The sequence below is a fragment of the Dreissena polymorpha genome, chromosome 1 (genome assembly GCF_020536995.1).
Source record: "Dreissena polymorpha isolate Duluth1 chromosome 1, UMN_Dpol_1.0, whole genome shotgun sequence".
NCBI lineage: Eukaryota > Metazoa > Mollusca > Bivalvia > Myida > Dreissenidae > Dreissena > Dreissena polymorpha.
The window spans coordinates 164,542,295-164,557,512 of NC_068355.1; positions in this window are offsets into that span (position 1 = coordinate 164,542,295).

Consider the following 15,218-nt stretch of genomic DNA (forward strand, 5'->3'; position numbering starts at 1 on the left):
TAGTAGTTGTAGTAGTAGTAGAAGTAGTAGTAGAAGTAGTAGTTGTAGTAGTAGTAGTAGTAGTAGTAGTAGTAGTAGTAGTGGTGGTGGTTGTGGTGGTGGTGGTTAGTAGTAGTAGTAGTAGTAGTAGTAGTAGTAGTAGAAGTAGTCGTAGTAGTAGTAGTTGTAGTAGTAGTAGTAGTAGTAGTAGTAGAAGTATTAGTAGTAGTAGAAGTAGACTAGTAGTAGTAGAAGTAAAATCAGAAGTAGTAGTAGTAGTAGTCGTAGTTGTTGTTCTTGTTGTAGTAGTAGATTATGAATTAATTAGTAGTAGTAGTAAGAGTTGTAATGGTTCTGTTTGTATTTGTATTGGATTCTGATAATACAACGTAATGATGCTGCTGCTAACGATGATGATGATGAATATGATAATGCTGCTGCTGATTGTGATGATGATTATATGATGGGACTTCGGTATTATAAAATTTGTGAGGTTCAAACACAAAACCTGTTGAATAATAAAACTTCTCATTTTATGACAAAAGAGCTTGATTGTAGAGTAAAAAATAAGTATAAAATTCCCTAATAGGAAAGCTACCATAAAAGGACCATGTGGGCTTCATCAAAAGCAATGCATGAAACAGTTATATCTCTTTCAAATGCACTCAATATTGCTGTTCCAATTGAGTACTTTCCTTCAGTTATTTCTTCTAAAGACACATTAACAACACTGTCGCCCTTAGCAGGAATTCCGGACGCCCCCCCCTAAGATGTTCCCTCCCCAGACATTTCCCCCATTTTAGTTTTAGTGCTTACATTACCTCCCCCCACCCCACAATAAATTTATAATGGCTTGGTTGAAGTATAATCTTGATTTATTATCAAAATGATTATTTGCTTATGTAATCTTATGTTATTAACTTTTTATATGAAGCAGCTTGTTTGTTGTTTTCTTTGGATTAATCATTCATTATTTTTGTTAAACTGTTTAAGAAGTGCATGTAAATCATTACTAAGACGTGCATGTTGGTGTACTAGAGGAATAATAGAGGAATACATGAGATATTCTCAAAATCTTACACATGTTGTTTTTAATATAATTAAATAGGATCAATTGATGAATTAATTCAGTTTGAGTCAACTTGGGCTGGGTTGTGGAACTATAGTTATTTGTTGTTTTTAATCCAATTAAATAGGGTACTATGTAACTGTCAAAGAAAATATGCATTCATACGCATATAATCCAAGTAATTGGATGTCACTGATATTTTCAATTTTACTAGTAGCTAATTAAGACTAATTAAAACAGAATTGGACTTTCCTTGCAAAGTATTTCATTATTAATAATATAATAATATTATAAGCTAATGTAATCAAAACATATTGATATTTTAATAATTTTACTCAATGATATTAATAATATTTAAATTTGCCACAAAAAACTAGGGTAGGTAGATAGGACGTTTTTTTTTGGAAAACAAACAGTGTTGTCAGTGTAAAATATTTGTAAAGCTTCTTCAATTTCAGTTTTACATTTTATGACTTGCAACATACTCTATGCTACTTTATTTTACTATGGTATGTCATTAAAGTGTTATTTATTTTTCAACCATATAATGTGCTTATCTGATATAATGAATTACTAACCCATTTAAAGATGATACCTTATCTAAATTCATTAATACAATAGTTATAATTGTTTTATTGTAACATTCTATTCCACTAAAAATGACCATCATAGAACATCAATGCTGTGCTTTTACAAAATTTTTCATTGATCTCAATTATTTAAAGTAAAAAAAATCTATCAGGCACTTATAAAAAATATATATTTAGGGTGTCAAAATTTAACAAACTTAACACGTCAATTTGAACTTCTCTTGCAATGCAAATGGAGCCACTTCAAATATCAAAGTGTTCCCATACTAGTCGGCAATATAGCTATGACATTGTGTCTATTCAAAACATGCATCAGACACACCTTCTGAAACTTTTTAAGCGGTTTTGAAAACGCTATTTCATTGCAAACTTTCGTCAATAAAGGATACATGTTGTTATACAACCGAAAGTGAAAGTACAGTTTAAAAATATAAATAAAGAGCGAAATTGTTGAACACTAACGAAAATTTTAATTGATACTAACATAAGACCGTAAGACTAAACGAATAATACTTAACTTTTAGATCATAACATGAATGTTTACTTATAAAGCAAATTCTTCATTCATCCGCGGACTTCTTTGTGATGTAGTCATAAATGCCTCCAAATGGAGGTGTGTGATGCGTCTAAGAGGTGACAATAACGTAGTGACGTCACCATCTATGTATAGAATGGGTAAGTTATTTGAAAATTGAACAATACATAAGATAGTTTAAATCGGGACTAGTTCAGACGCACGCCAGCATGCACGCACGTACACTCGACCGTGTAGACTGCTATATCGAGCTTCCCGCAGACGGGCTTGACAAAAATTAGGAAACCTTGACGTTAGTCTATTTTTGGTGTGAACTTTAATGACAAACTGTTATGGATTAAATAAATATATCTTAAGTTCATTTGATGGTATTGTTTAATAATTATAATCACATAAATCAACTACGATCCTCTGTCAACTTTCTCTACCTTTTAATTCAAATTAGTAAAACATTATCTTAACACCGCACACAGATCAGCGAGAGATCATGAGACGGTGCGCGTTTGAAGATATAACGGAGGCCATAATAAATATGTTCGTTGTCTTAGCCTTATCGTTCATCTTAATTTCCCAGGTGCTTGCAAGAGTCCGCTTTGATCTTGCTCCCCAGGTGCTTGCACCTCACACGCGACCTGATCACATTAACGATCACTTTCCATCAGCCATTTCTCGTCTTCCTTGTCATTATTGCTTCCAGCGACACCTTACATAAACCCTTAATAAGCGGGATTCAATAATCTTACAATCTTAACAATCACGAAGCGCGCCCCACAACAAGTTCGTGCCTAATTAAGTACTGTTCGCATAAACTCAAACTAAGCCCACCCAATAATAACCATGGGTCCCTTTCCCCGCTTTCATCAATAAAATACGTTTAAATTGATATCCTTCGGTCCCAATAGTCTACCGATTCGGAATTGACTAATTATGCGACAGAGATAAATCATCGCTGTCAGCGTTCAGTCCAAATTTTGCAGCTTTAATAACGAGTTGTGCCCACCTCGAGCACGAAAATTGCCTGATACGTGTAGACACGTGAGCAACTGCGATGAGGCCAGTGTCACATAAAGGACACGCAAAAACGTGCGTGCCTTCTTCTGCAAGTTCTAGGCAAAACGGGGTTTGATGCATTGAGCGTACAATATCGTCCCAGAATGAGATTGTGCAGTACGCACACATCAATAATATCATACTACATGTAATTAAGACATCAAGTCAATGTGACATCGTGAAATATATATATATATATATATATATCTGTGCAATAACACTCACATGTGCTGACCATCCATTTGTTAAATGTTGTAATCCTGAGTTTTATGTAACTCCGCCCACTTATACACAACGAAGACTCTACAACGTCGCCGAGAAAGTTTAAACACGTACTGTTGTTACACACATTACTCAGATCTATGTTATAAAGTTATATCTCCCATATGTCGTCAACCCGAGTGGACAACTATTTATAGCTTTATATGATTCCATTCAAATATCGATATTGTAAGCAGTGTAATTTACTTTGACGACTCCATTGCTTTATTTCGCGATCAACTTTACCATTAATTTACGTTTTATTTCTCCATTGAAAATAGTTTACACTGAATAAACCAATCGTTTTCTAGTTTATAAATAGAAGACAGTGAGTACTAAACTCATTTTACTACATTTCGTAACTTTAAAAATGATTTGAATTCTAACAATAAGGTAGATTTACATCCATGTTGCCAGTTAAATGTAATGTGTGTGTTTTAAAGTTAGAGAATCTTTACATGAAGAGAGAGTAACTCGGCTGCATATCAATGTAACAATGTAAGTAAGTTTATTGTAAACAAAGGCCTCCGGCCCATAATACATCATGTTTTTACAAAATATATATATACATATATATATATATACAATATCATTAAATGGAGAAAACCAAAAAAACAAATACGAACAAACATACTTCCACTACAAGTATTACGTTCCATATGAAGAACGTATTAAATGGTAAACATAAAAGGCTATTTTTTTAAATAACAAACTCATTTTCATTTCTTAACAGATCAAGAAATTAGAAACAGTTTGCCTGCCATGATACCAATTATACAAATAGATTTGCCTAATGTCAGCATATTTAGAGCACTAAAAAAAATACATGATATTTATCCTCTGTTTTTACAGATTCATTTTCTAATTGACAATGTGCACATATTCTAAGATTTCTTGGTATTCTTATTGTCTACCTAACTCTATTTGAAACCTATGGCTTGAACAACGAAATCTCGCTAACGCTTGTCTGCAATGAAATGGCATTGTTATGTCTAAATATCGTTCCTTGTTTAATAAACTTTTAAATTGTCTGTTAGTATCGCATCTTGAAGAGTCATTTATATTTTCGTGCCAGGTTTGAGTTGCACAATCAGTCCGGCGTTGTTTAAAACGGAGCATGAATAAATCAATATCACCAACATCCTGTTAGAGCCAAATAAAGCCGAACCCATATTTAAAAAGAAGCTCCTTTACATCCGTAGCCCAATTGCGCCTTCCAATATCATCTAATGACTTTAACATTTTATAACAGTTTTTTGGATATCTTCTATCAGGCATCTGGAGAAGTTTACACCAGTAGTTTATACATTTTGAGTGATAAATGACGTACCTTGGTAAACGACCACATTCTCCTAAAGCTACACAGTTATTGACCGTAGTTTTTACGCCCAGAAAGTACTTGGCAAGCTTCAAATTGTGCACGCTCTATTGAATCACTATATGTGAATCCCCAGCTTTCTGATCCGAATGTGAGTATGGGTGTTACCATGGCATCAAATAATTTAAAGAACTCTGTACAGCAGAAATATCCGAACGGAATTTGGTATTCTTTAATGGCAAATAATGCTTTTCGCCCCTGAGCGGCTAATTTAGTTTTTGCAGCCGACCAGCATATATAGGATGCCCATATATTTATAGACGGACGTTATATTAATTGGACAATTATTGAAATACCATTTCTCATAGTGACGTAATGGACCCCCATAACCTCAGTTTTTTAAGATTTAAATTCATGCTTGTTAAGTTACAAAATTCTGCTTTAGCATTTATCTGCAACTGAAGATTTACAGCAGTATCTGCACAATTTGCAATATCATCAGCAAAAAGTATACGAAATATGTAAGGGATATCGTTTGTTACAAATATTCCAGTATCGCACTTTTGTCGAATAAATGAACACAGATCATTTATATATAAAATAAAAATAATTGGCGAGCACAAGTCGCCCTGTTTAGTGCCGATATTACAAGTAAACACCATTATTTAAAGACTGTTAACTTAGAACGTTTATAGCCCATTAAATCAGCAAAAAAACTGCTACTTAAAAGTCAATTTCTCGCATTTTATTGCGGATGACACTCTAAACGTCTTCTTTCACATTAGATCTATTATGGGCCATAGCAGGCTTAGCGATTTAATGATAAAATCCCCTGAAGCCCTTAAAGGGAACTGCCAAATCGGCAAAGCTCAAAAGAAAGGATTAAAGTTTCGGAACCGTTTTAAAACTATTAACGCTTAAATGGGTAATATTTCTGTCACTTCAAAATTATTGCATGATAATTAAGTTTTTTTTTCCTCAATAACTGACACAACGACACGTCAATAAAGGTGTCGCCGTTTTAAAACTATTAACGCTTAAATGGGTAATATTTCTGTCACTTCAAAATTATTGCATGATAATTAAGTTTTTTTTTCCTCAATAACTGACACAACGACACGTCAATAAAGGTGTCGCCCCTTAAGCTCAATAAACTATTGACTCGTGTTGTTTCATGTGACAAATCAGTAACTTCTAATGTATCAAAGAAGCTTTTGTTATAAGAAATACGATTCTTAATAATAATGTTCAATAAATTGTATAACCGACTCGACAATTGTTAGTATTTGCTTCTTAAATGTCTGTTTTAAGTTATGTAATTTTACGTTGTTATACCTATAGTCACGTGACAAAATTCAAACTGATGTGTTTATTCCAGTATGAAAACGATGTTCTTGTGTACAAATCAGAATAAACTGTCTGTGTGTCTGTGTTTTTTTTTTAATTTAAATTAAATAATATCACCTTTTGTCAACAAGAGGTTAACATAGTCCAGCCGAAAAGATTTCTTAAGCACAAGACAATGTATATTCTATGATTGATAAATAACGGAATAAAAACACATCAATTTAATTTTTCCGCTTGTTATAGAGATTTTGTTTCCAAAGAATGGAGAAACTATTGTTTTGGAGCTTAGAAACTATTGCCTTTACTACCGCCGACTATTTATTTTCCTAACATTAACCACTAGGAAACAAACTATATTTAATATTTCGCTACTTGGCTCTCATATAATGCCGATACTTGATTTACTTCAGTCTGTTTAAATGATAATTAAATCGATTCTCTTGTCTCCTCCATTCCTCATTTTCTCACTTTATAGGTTTTTGATAAAATACAAATGCGCATAAATATCGAACTATCGGTGATTGATTTCTTCTAATGGTAGATCAGTCTCAAAGCGTGGTGAGAGGTTAACCCATTCATGCCTAGCGTCCTGAAAGAAGGACATTGCAAACAGCGTAGACCCAGATGAGACGCCGCATGATGCGGCGTCTCATCTGGGTCTGGGCTGTTTGCTTAATGGAATTTCAGTAAGTAATATTCTAAATATAGAAATAAATATACTAGACATCCTTAATTTTGGAAATAAATTGATCCAATTCAGAAGGATGGGAGAGTCCACTAGGCATACATGGGTTAAAATGGCGCGACCTCCATGCCCATCATGACCCCGGGGCTTACCGTGGAAAATATCTCTTTCTCTGCCAAGCATGTGCACAAACAATAACACACCGATGTTGGGCAAGGCGCTTAAGTCGTAAATTAATTGTTTCCGAGGAAAATATGAAATTTAGTTGCTCTCTGGGAAAACCGGACTTGATACCTATGCGAAAAGTGTCGTCCAAGATAAGCCTTTGAAGTTCGAACAGGCTTATTAGGGACGACACTTTCCGCCTGGGCTGACTTTCGTTAAGGAGAGACTTCGATTGAGCGACAAATACCATGCAAGCGGAAAGTGTCGCCCCTGATAAGCCTATCCGGACTGCTCAGGCCAATATGGGACGGCACGAAGCCTGTTCCCCCAGAGTGAGGCACTATTACATGGCATACAAACATATGTAAATATATAACGCTTTTGTTCATGTTATTCAATCTATCTTATTTGAAAATTGTATTTAGTTCTTCGTACTTCGTCATACGAATGGACGCGTTTTTTCTAGTCTGTAGTGAGTATTTATTTAGTTTAAGACTGAAACGTTGACCATTCAGTTTTTTTAATTGATTCGAGTTTTTCATATATATTTCCTGAAGAGATCATTGACTTATTTTCTTCCCAATGGCGTTCATTTTTATATCAGCCATGAACTTAATGAAGATTATGTCAACATTTTTGTAGATCTCCACATTACTCAGTTTTAAGAATTAAATATCGCACACCATAGAACGAGTTTTCATTCCAAATAGCATTGTAAATGATGAAATCTTGAACATTCAAACGAAACGAATAAATACATACATTTTATGGCTAGATTATTAGCCCGTTGCAGTCCACAAATAGCCCCTACCGCTCAATTCAATGCTATGAACAGAAATTGCAATGTTATTATGAGACATAAGACCCGCGTCGTGCGAAAATGGATCTTATCCCATATGCGGCCAGCGTAGCTCTCAGACCAGCCTGCTGTCCCTATAAAGTAATGCGAGGTTTCGTGGTCTTATAAGCGGACAGGGCAACTCCAGACCAGAATGAGCCATTGCTGGCCGTATGACATAAGAACCATTTTCGGGTTCATTTCCCTTTTTAAGCTCATCACTTTAATATTAAATTATCACATTGTTGTATAACGAATGAAACGGTAACCATAATTTGTTTTACGTACCTTATGTTTAGATCGCAACTAAACATAGATATCCAACCTTTACGCTGCCAAATGATATTTGTGTCCATGTTTGTCATGCACGACATTGTGTAACTCATTTGATTATGAAGAGAACATCATTAATGATGAATACAGCGCCAGAATAGTTTCAGTTTTCCAATCTTATTTACAGGAATGTTTCCTGTTGGGCGATGAAGCTTGAACAAGATAAAATGTACATCGTTTGGACAGTATTCAAAATCAATTTGAGAGGATTCGAAAGGCTTAATATTAATATTGCTTGAATGTTATTTCATGATTTCAAGTGTCTTACATGGCTGACACGTGAGGCGAGGCTTAACAGGCACGTTGTTAAATGTCACGAGCGCGTGTTATCGTCTAACCCACTCCTTTTTCATTGGATCGCGGGAAATTTCAACATTGTCAAAAACACGTTTTAATATGGGGAATACTCTACATTGTAATCTGAAATACATTCTTCCATAGTAGCCGCGTTCTGGGAAAACTGGACTTAATGCATGAGTGTAAAGTGTCGTTCCTGATTAGCCTGCGAAGTCCGCACAGGAACGACACTCTCCGTCAAAACTGGATTCTCGGTAAAAAGTGAATTTCTTCAAACGAAAAATTCCATGAAGGCGGAAAGCGTCGTTGCTGCGGACTGAACAAGCTTACCTTGGTTACTATTCAGAACGTACCTCATATTGTTTTCAATATGTTATTTAAAGTGTCGTGTTTTATCATTATTATATGTAAAGTAACAACAAATTATAATAATTTTTCTGCAAACAGCGTTTCTAGCTTAATGCTTAAAAATGAGTTTAACTTCAAAAAGTGATACATGTAGATAGACTGGAGCTTCAATTTATTAACTGCAATTATGATTTTAATTTAATATATTTGACCACACATTAAGCATATACAAGGATGATACTCGACGTAAGTTATATCGCTATAAACCTATTATAATAATCACAGCAATACATTTAAATACAGTATAAATTATATAAAGCAGAAGACATCTTCCATAAGATCTCACGCAAAAACATCATCAAAACCTAAGCTTCATTACATTTTACAGATACATTATATTCGACAGAATATACAGGACTGAACATATCTATGCACTCTCATTGTTTGAAATCAATGATAATCTGTACGAAATCGATAGTGATCAAGGCAAAAACAAGCGATGTTATCATAAAATACCGAATGTTAAGCATAAACTTGCAATAAAATGAAAACAACAAACACGGTGTTCCGTATGTAAATATTGATACCAAACCCGGTCCATTGATGTTCGGCCCCGCACCGGCTTAAAGTTTATTTGATGTTACAGACGACATGAATGTCGATTATGCACGGTTTTCCTCTGGTAATGAACTTACAAAACAAACGTGAGCGAGTTTTCATGCGTTTTATGAATATTAAATATGAAACAAACTTCGCTCTTTTATAAATGTTTATGTTGAGCCTTGGTCTTGGAAAACGGGGTTTAATGCAAGTGTGTACAGTATGTTACCCTGTGAAGTCCGAAACCATTTATCCACTCATTCGGAGTAACTCACGCCTTATCATGATAGCTCTGTGTATCGAGCATATTATACCATTAATCACATATACATGACATAAATTTACTCATACCACGTGCAGGGCGCAGATACCAAGTGCAATTTTAACACAAATATTTGACTTGTCATGATAAAATCTTAGCGACAATTTTATAGCTTCGGTCCCAAGTTACAGTAAGTCACAAAAATAACTGTGGTCGCATTAACTCCTCGGTAAATACAGGGCTACGACACCGGTCATCCATCTATTGTCACATATCAGAACGTTCTGACTTACAATAAAGAACATGTTTTATTCGGGCTTAATGCATGGACGTAAAGTCCCAGATAAGCCTTCGCAGTCCACACGTGCTAATCAGATACGGCACTTTGCGCCTTAAGGTAGCGCACCTCTAATGGGCACATATCCAAATATAATTAATTAATTATTTTCTTAATCAGCATCATTTCACTGAACTACATGCAAATTTGTAGGTAGGCTTTCCATGCTTTTTAAAAAAAATATACCGATTTTTTCAAAACCACCCCCACGCTCGGCTTTTGTCCAGTTTATTTTCACCCCTGGGGTATATAAAAGTTCCATAATTCATTCAAATTTCCAAATATGGTCATGCAGTTGGTGTGTACAGATGCTGTAAAGGTGTTTAAAGTTTAAACAAGATGAAATAAGTATTCTTTTACAGACATTTATTTTTTACAATTTTTTATCTATGGAAGAGCGCCATGAAATGTAAGTGATTTCAGCCAAGTAAAAATTGGGTCGGTTAAAAACAAAGTGTCATAAAATTCAAAATAGCATCATTTAAGTCATATTTTAAACTTAGTTTTTAAAGAAACACTATATACAGCAAAAATACCAAGAAATAGACAGATTTACCGTTTACTTTTTGAAATAAAAATAAAAATGCAACATGCATGGTTCGTATTTTCAACAGTAAATCACCCAATTTCGCCATAACGTTGTTTTAATTTTAATAATTGAAGAATGTGCATAAAAATTGCAACATATTTAACAATAAATATAGCTTATATGACATATTAAATCAAATAACGTTAGAAAATAAATAAAACGCGTCGCAAAAATGTATACGTCGTCGGCAGGATTCGAACCTGCGCGGGAATATCCCAAAAGATTTCTAGTCTATCGCCTTAATCACTAGGCTACGGCACCTAATAGTAGGCTCTTCAACCTTCGAAGAAATCGCGGGAAATCATTAGAGGTGCGCTACCTTAAGTTGATTTTTGCTTAGAAGAGACTTGTTTGTCTCGAAAATAGGAAAGTGTAGTCCGCACAGGCTAATCTGGGACGACACTTAACGCACATTCATTAAACCCCATTTTTTGAAGGCAGACCATTATTTACTAAGATAATATTACAGGGAACACATGTTATGATTATTTTGGTATGTTTCAGGCGACTTCAGTCGGCAAGCATATACTCTTGATAACATAAGTAATAATTATATATTAAATATACAACATATAGTCGTGTTCTCTTCATTTATTTTCTTTTCCATTTCATTTCCTTTCATTTTAGATGTCATAGTTTTTTTTGTTTTGCACTACTCTTAACTAAAACGTCAAATTCTAAAGAAGAATACATATGGACCGCGCTCTGTGAAAAGGCGGTTTAATGCATGTGCGTAACGTGTCGTCCCAGATTTGCCTGTGCAGTCCACACAGGCTAATCAGGGCTGACACTTTCCGTTTTTATTGTATTTTCGTTGAAAGATAGTCTTCTCTTAGCCAAAATCTAGTTAAGGCGGCAAGTGTCGTCCACGATAAGCCCGTGCGAACTGGGACGACACTTCACGCACGGGCATTAAAGCCCCTTTTCAGAGAGCACGGCCCATATTGTTCAGACGCTTAGTGTTTAAAGTATAATTTGTGTTATAGTTCACGTGTAATGAATCATGTTATATAAGATATTTTAACATTTATAATAATTAACACCTTATTGATTCATCGTTGGTTAAAGCAAAGAAATACATAACTTCAACAAATACGTGGCAAGTTAAGGTCTTAGGTAATAGTGGGTCGATCGGATTTTAAAATGAAACGGAAACTGGGAGAAATGTGTCCAAATCAATAAATCCGCAGTCTTTTCACCAATCTGATACAAAAATAAACCACAATTAGCAGAAGGGGCCAGAGGGATTAGTTTTTTAAGTCTGGCATGCGTCTAGACACGTGCACAAAGAGGTCTTGCATAACAGCCGGGATCTGGCGTTTAGCCTGTGCTTTATAGACGCCTTGTTTAATAGCCACACTGTTGAGGCGATTAGATATGGCTGGTTTCTTAAAAGAACTGTCCAAAAAGATTCGACAAACAAACGAGTCTCGTTCTGGAAAAACTGGGCTTAATACATGGACAAAAATCTAATTAAGGCCGACCATATCGTGCCTGATTAGTCTGTTTGGACTGCACAGTCTAATCTGGGATGACAATTTAAGCACAAACATTAAGTCCCATTTTTTTCCAGATCAATGTTCAATAATTGACTTCTTAGCGCCTTGAAATCAGAGTGCAATTAATAAGTTAATAACGTAAATTACCCTTAACAATACTGTGTAGTAATAACACGGTAAGTACGAATACATTTATTTACATTTGAAGCACACACTTCCTTAAAACGATTAATGTTTTATTTATAATTAATATTGATTTAATATTAATATTATTTTTTTGTTATTTGTTTTCTTTACTTTATTGTTTGAAAATATGCGTGATTACTTAAACACGTTGATCTGTATATGATTTATGATAGTGTAAATAGGAACGCAGATAAATAACTTCAAATTCGTATTATATAGTTGTAGAATACATTTAATAAAATACTCACATAGGTCTAAACGTTATAATGCAGAAACAGAAGATGTTGGTGGTGATGATCATTACTTTCAAAACGGTAACGATGAAAGAATGTCGATGTGGAGAATGAATAATTAAGCCTCGCTCTTGGAACACGGGGCTTAGTGCAGTCCGCACAGGCAACTCAGGGACGACACTTTCCGCCTTGACAGGCTTTTGGCTAAAAATATACCAGTACTTCATTTAAATGAAAAAACCATAAAGCGGAAAGTGTCGCTCCTTATTAGCCTGTGCAAAATACACAGGCTAATCTTGGAAGACATTTTAAACACATGAATTAAGCCCCGTCACGTTTTCACAGAGCGCGGCTAAGAAAAAATTGAAGCGAGACTGGATTTCAAACCACATTCTCTGGGTTCATTATTATAAAATATGACAAAAGCGTCTCACTTTGAATTGAAACGTTTTTTTATTTCATTGAATGATGCAGTACGGACTTATACATCTCTTTATTAGTTTGTGCACTTAATTATGTTTGCGCGTATTTAGTGTTCATCAAATGGAAGTGAATGCAAGCATTGAAAATACCTGTATCCTCACGATCATGGTATCATTCATAAATTACTTGCTAATATTTCATTTCAAAAACCGCATGCCTGGCTTTAACTCAGAATTAATAAATATCTCAGATGAAAAAGCAAATTGATTCACGCCATGCTTTAGGACAGACAAACATGCCTTGAAATGAAACGAATAAACCAAAAAAAGCGAATCTGGATTAATCTAAAGCAATCAAAACTGATGTTCAGTCCCGTTGCGAATTTAATGAACCTGTAGTTTATTTAAATATTATTAAATGTATGTTCGCGTTTGAGATTACCCAAGATTGACGGAGCACGAAGCATACATTCAGACAAGAACATGGGCATTCAGTCAAAAGGTAGTTTATTCATAACTTGCCGATCGAAATTTGTATATGGCCAAAAGCGACAATAAACAAGTATAACGATTTTTAGCTTTACAATTATCGGCGGTTGACGATGAAAGCAATTGGAAATTCTGTGTTTTCGCATGTCCCTCCATCTGTTCGTTCGTCCACCACATTCCGTACCGCTCTTAAAGGTTTTCATATAAGATTTTGTAAATTACTGAACGGAAATGTTCCGCATCGTAAGCTGATATGGTACGTACGAGGCCCGGTTTCATACTCTAAGGTCAAGGCTACCTTTCTTGGATAATACGTTTTAAATTGAATGCTGAATGAAAGGGTTACAGTCTTAACGAGCTATTTAATAGACAAGTTTAATATTATTCGCGTTGATCTCGCTCCGAGGTGCTGCACCTCGCACGCGACGTGATCACAATAACGATCACTTTCCATCAGGCATTTCCCGTCATCATCGTCACTATTGCTTCCCGTGACACCTCACCTAAACCTTCAACAAGCGTGTTTTAATAATCTTACAACCTGAACAATCTCGAAGCGCGATCCACAACGAGTTTGTACCTAATTAAGTACTGCTCACATGAACTCACTAAGCCCATCAAATAACAAGAATGTGTCCATTTCCCCGCTTTCACCAATTAAATACTTTTAAATTGATTTCTTTCGGTCCCGATAGTCTCCAAGATCGGAAGGGACTAATTATGCGACAGAGATAAATCATCGCTGTCAGCGTTCTGGTCGAAATGTGCAGCTTTAATACAAGCTGTACCCATCTCGAGCTCGAAGATTGCCTGATACCGGAACACATGTGAGCGATTTGGTGAGACCAGTGTAACCCAATGAAGAATGCACTAAAATAAACATACACACTTTCCCGATTAAAACGATAGGGGGACCCAAAGTGAATCCACAGGGATCTTGTTACTGGACTTCTGATAAGCCACATCAAAACGTTCTATATCAGATTGGGGATAAGGAGTCCATAGATTCACCATTCATCAACAGCCATGATTTAAACGGGGATGAATAGTTATTCATTTTCGTAGACGAGTATCGTATTTCAAACGATCCTTCGTTTTGATCGCGACCGCAAAGTGTATGCAGTGTGGGCTACATTATTTCCACGGCATGCGTTTTATTCGCTATAATTACATGTTAGGGTAAACAGAAATCAATGTCGGTTGCACTAACAAAGGACGTCTTTCGCATGACGGAGGTCATCTTTTGAAGGTATTTAAGTTTGCTATCAACTTAATATGACTTGCTCAAAGCCGACTAATTACTAGTTGCAAGTGTGGATACCTGTTTCGTTTGAAGGCGGGGTTGCATATCATATTTAATATCTTGAGGTTTCAAGATTGAAGCAATTTCTCATGTTTCTTACTGTTTAAAAGAGACTTCCTTTAAACGAATAATTCCATAAAAGCGCATAGTTTCGTCCCTGAGTAGCCTGTGCGGACTGAAAGACTAATCTGGGATGACGCTTAACGCACATGTATAAAGCCCCGTTTTCACAGAACGTAGCCCATGTACAATCTGCTCCTAGAGCAGATACGAACATGTTCTTCCAACAAAAAGCACACAGGCTTTGTACAAGTATAATATTTATACACTTCGATAATAGTTACATCAAATGTGTGTGGACTGGCGGACGCTTGGTGCACGGAAACGTTAAACAAACTACTAGGTACCAAACTTTCACCCATTTAATATTTGAAAGTAGCTTACTGCAACTAACTATCGAATTAAATATTTAAAAGACAGCGT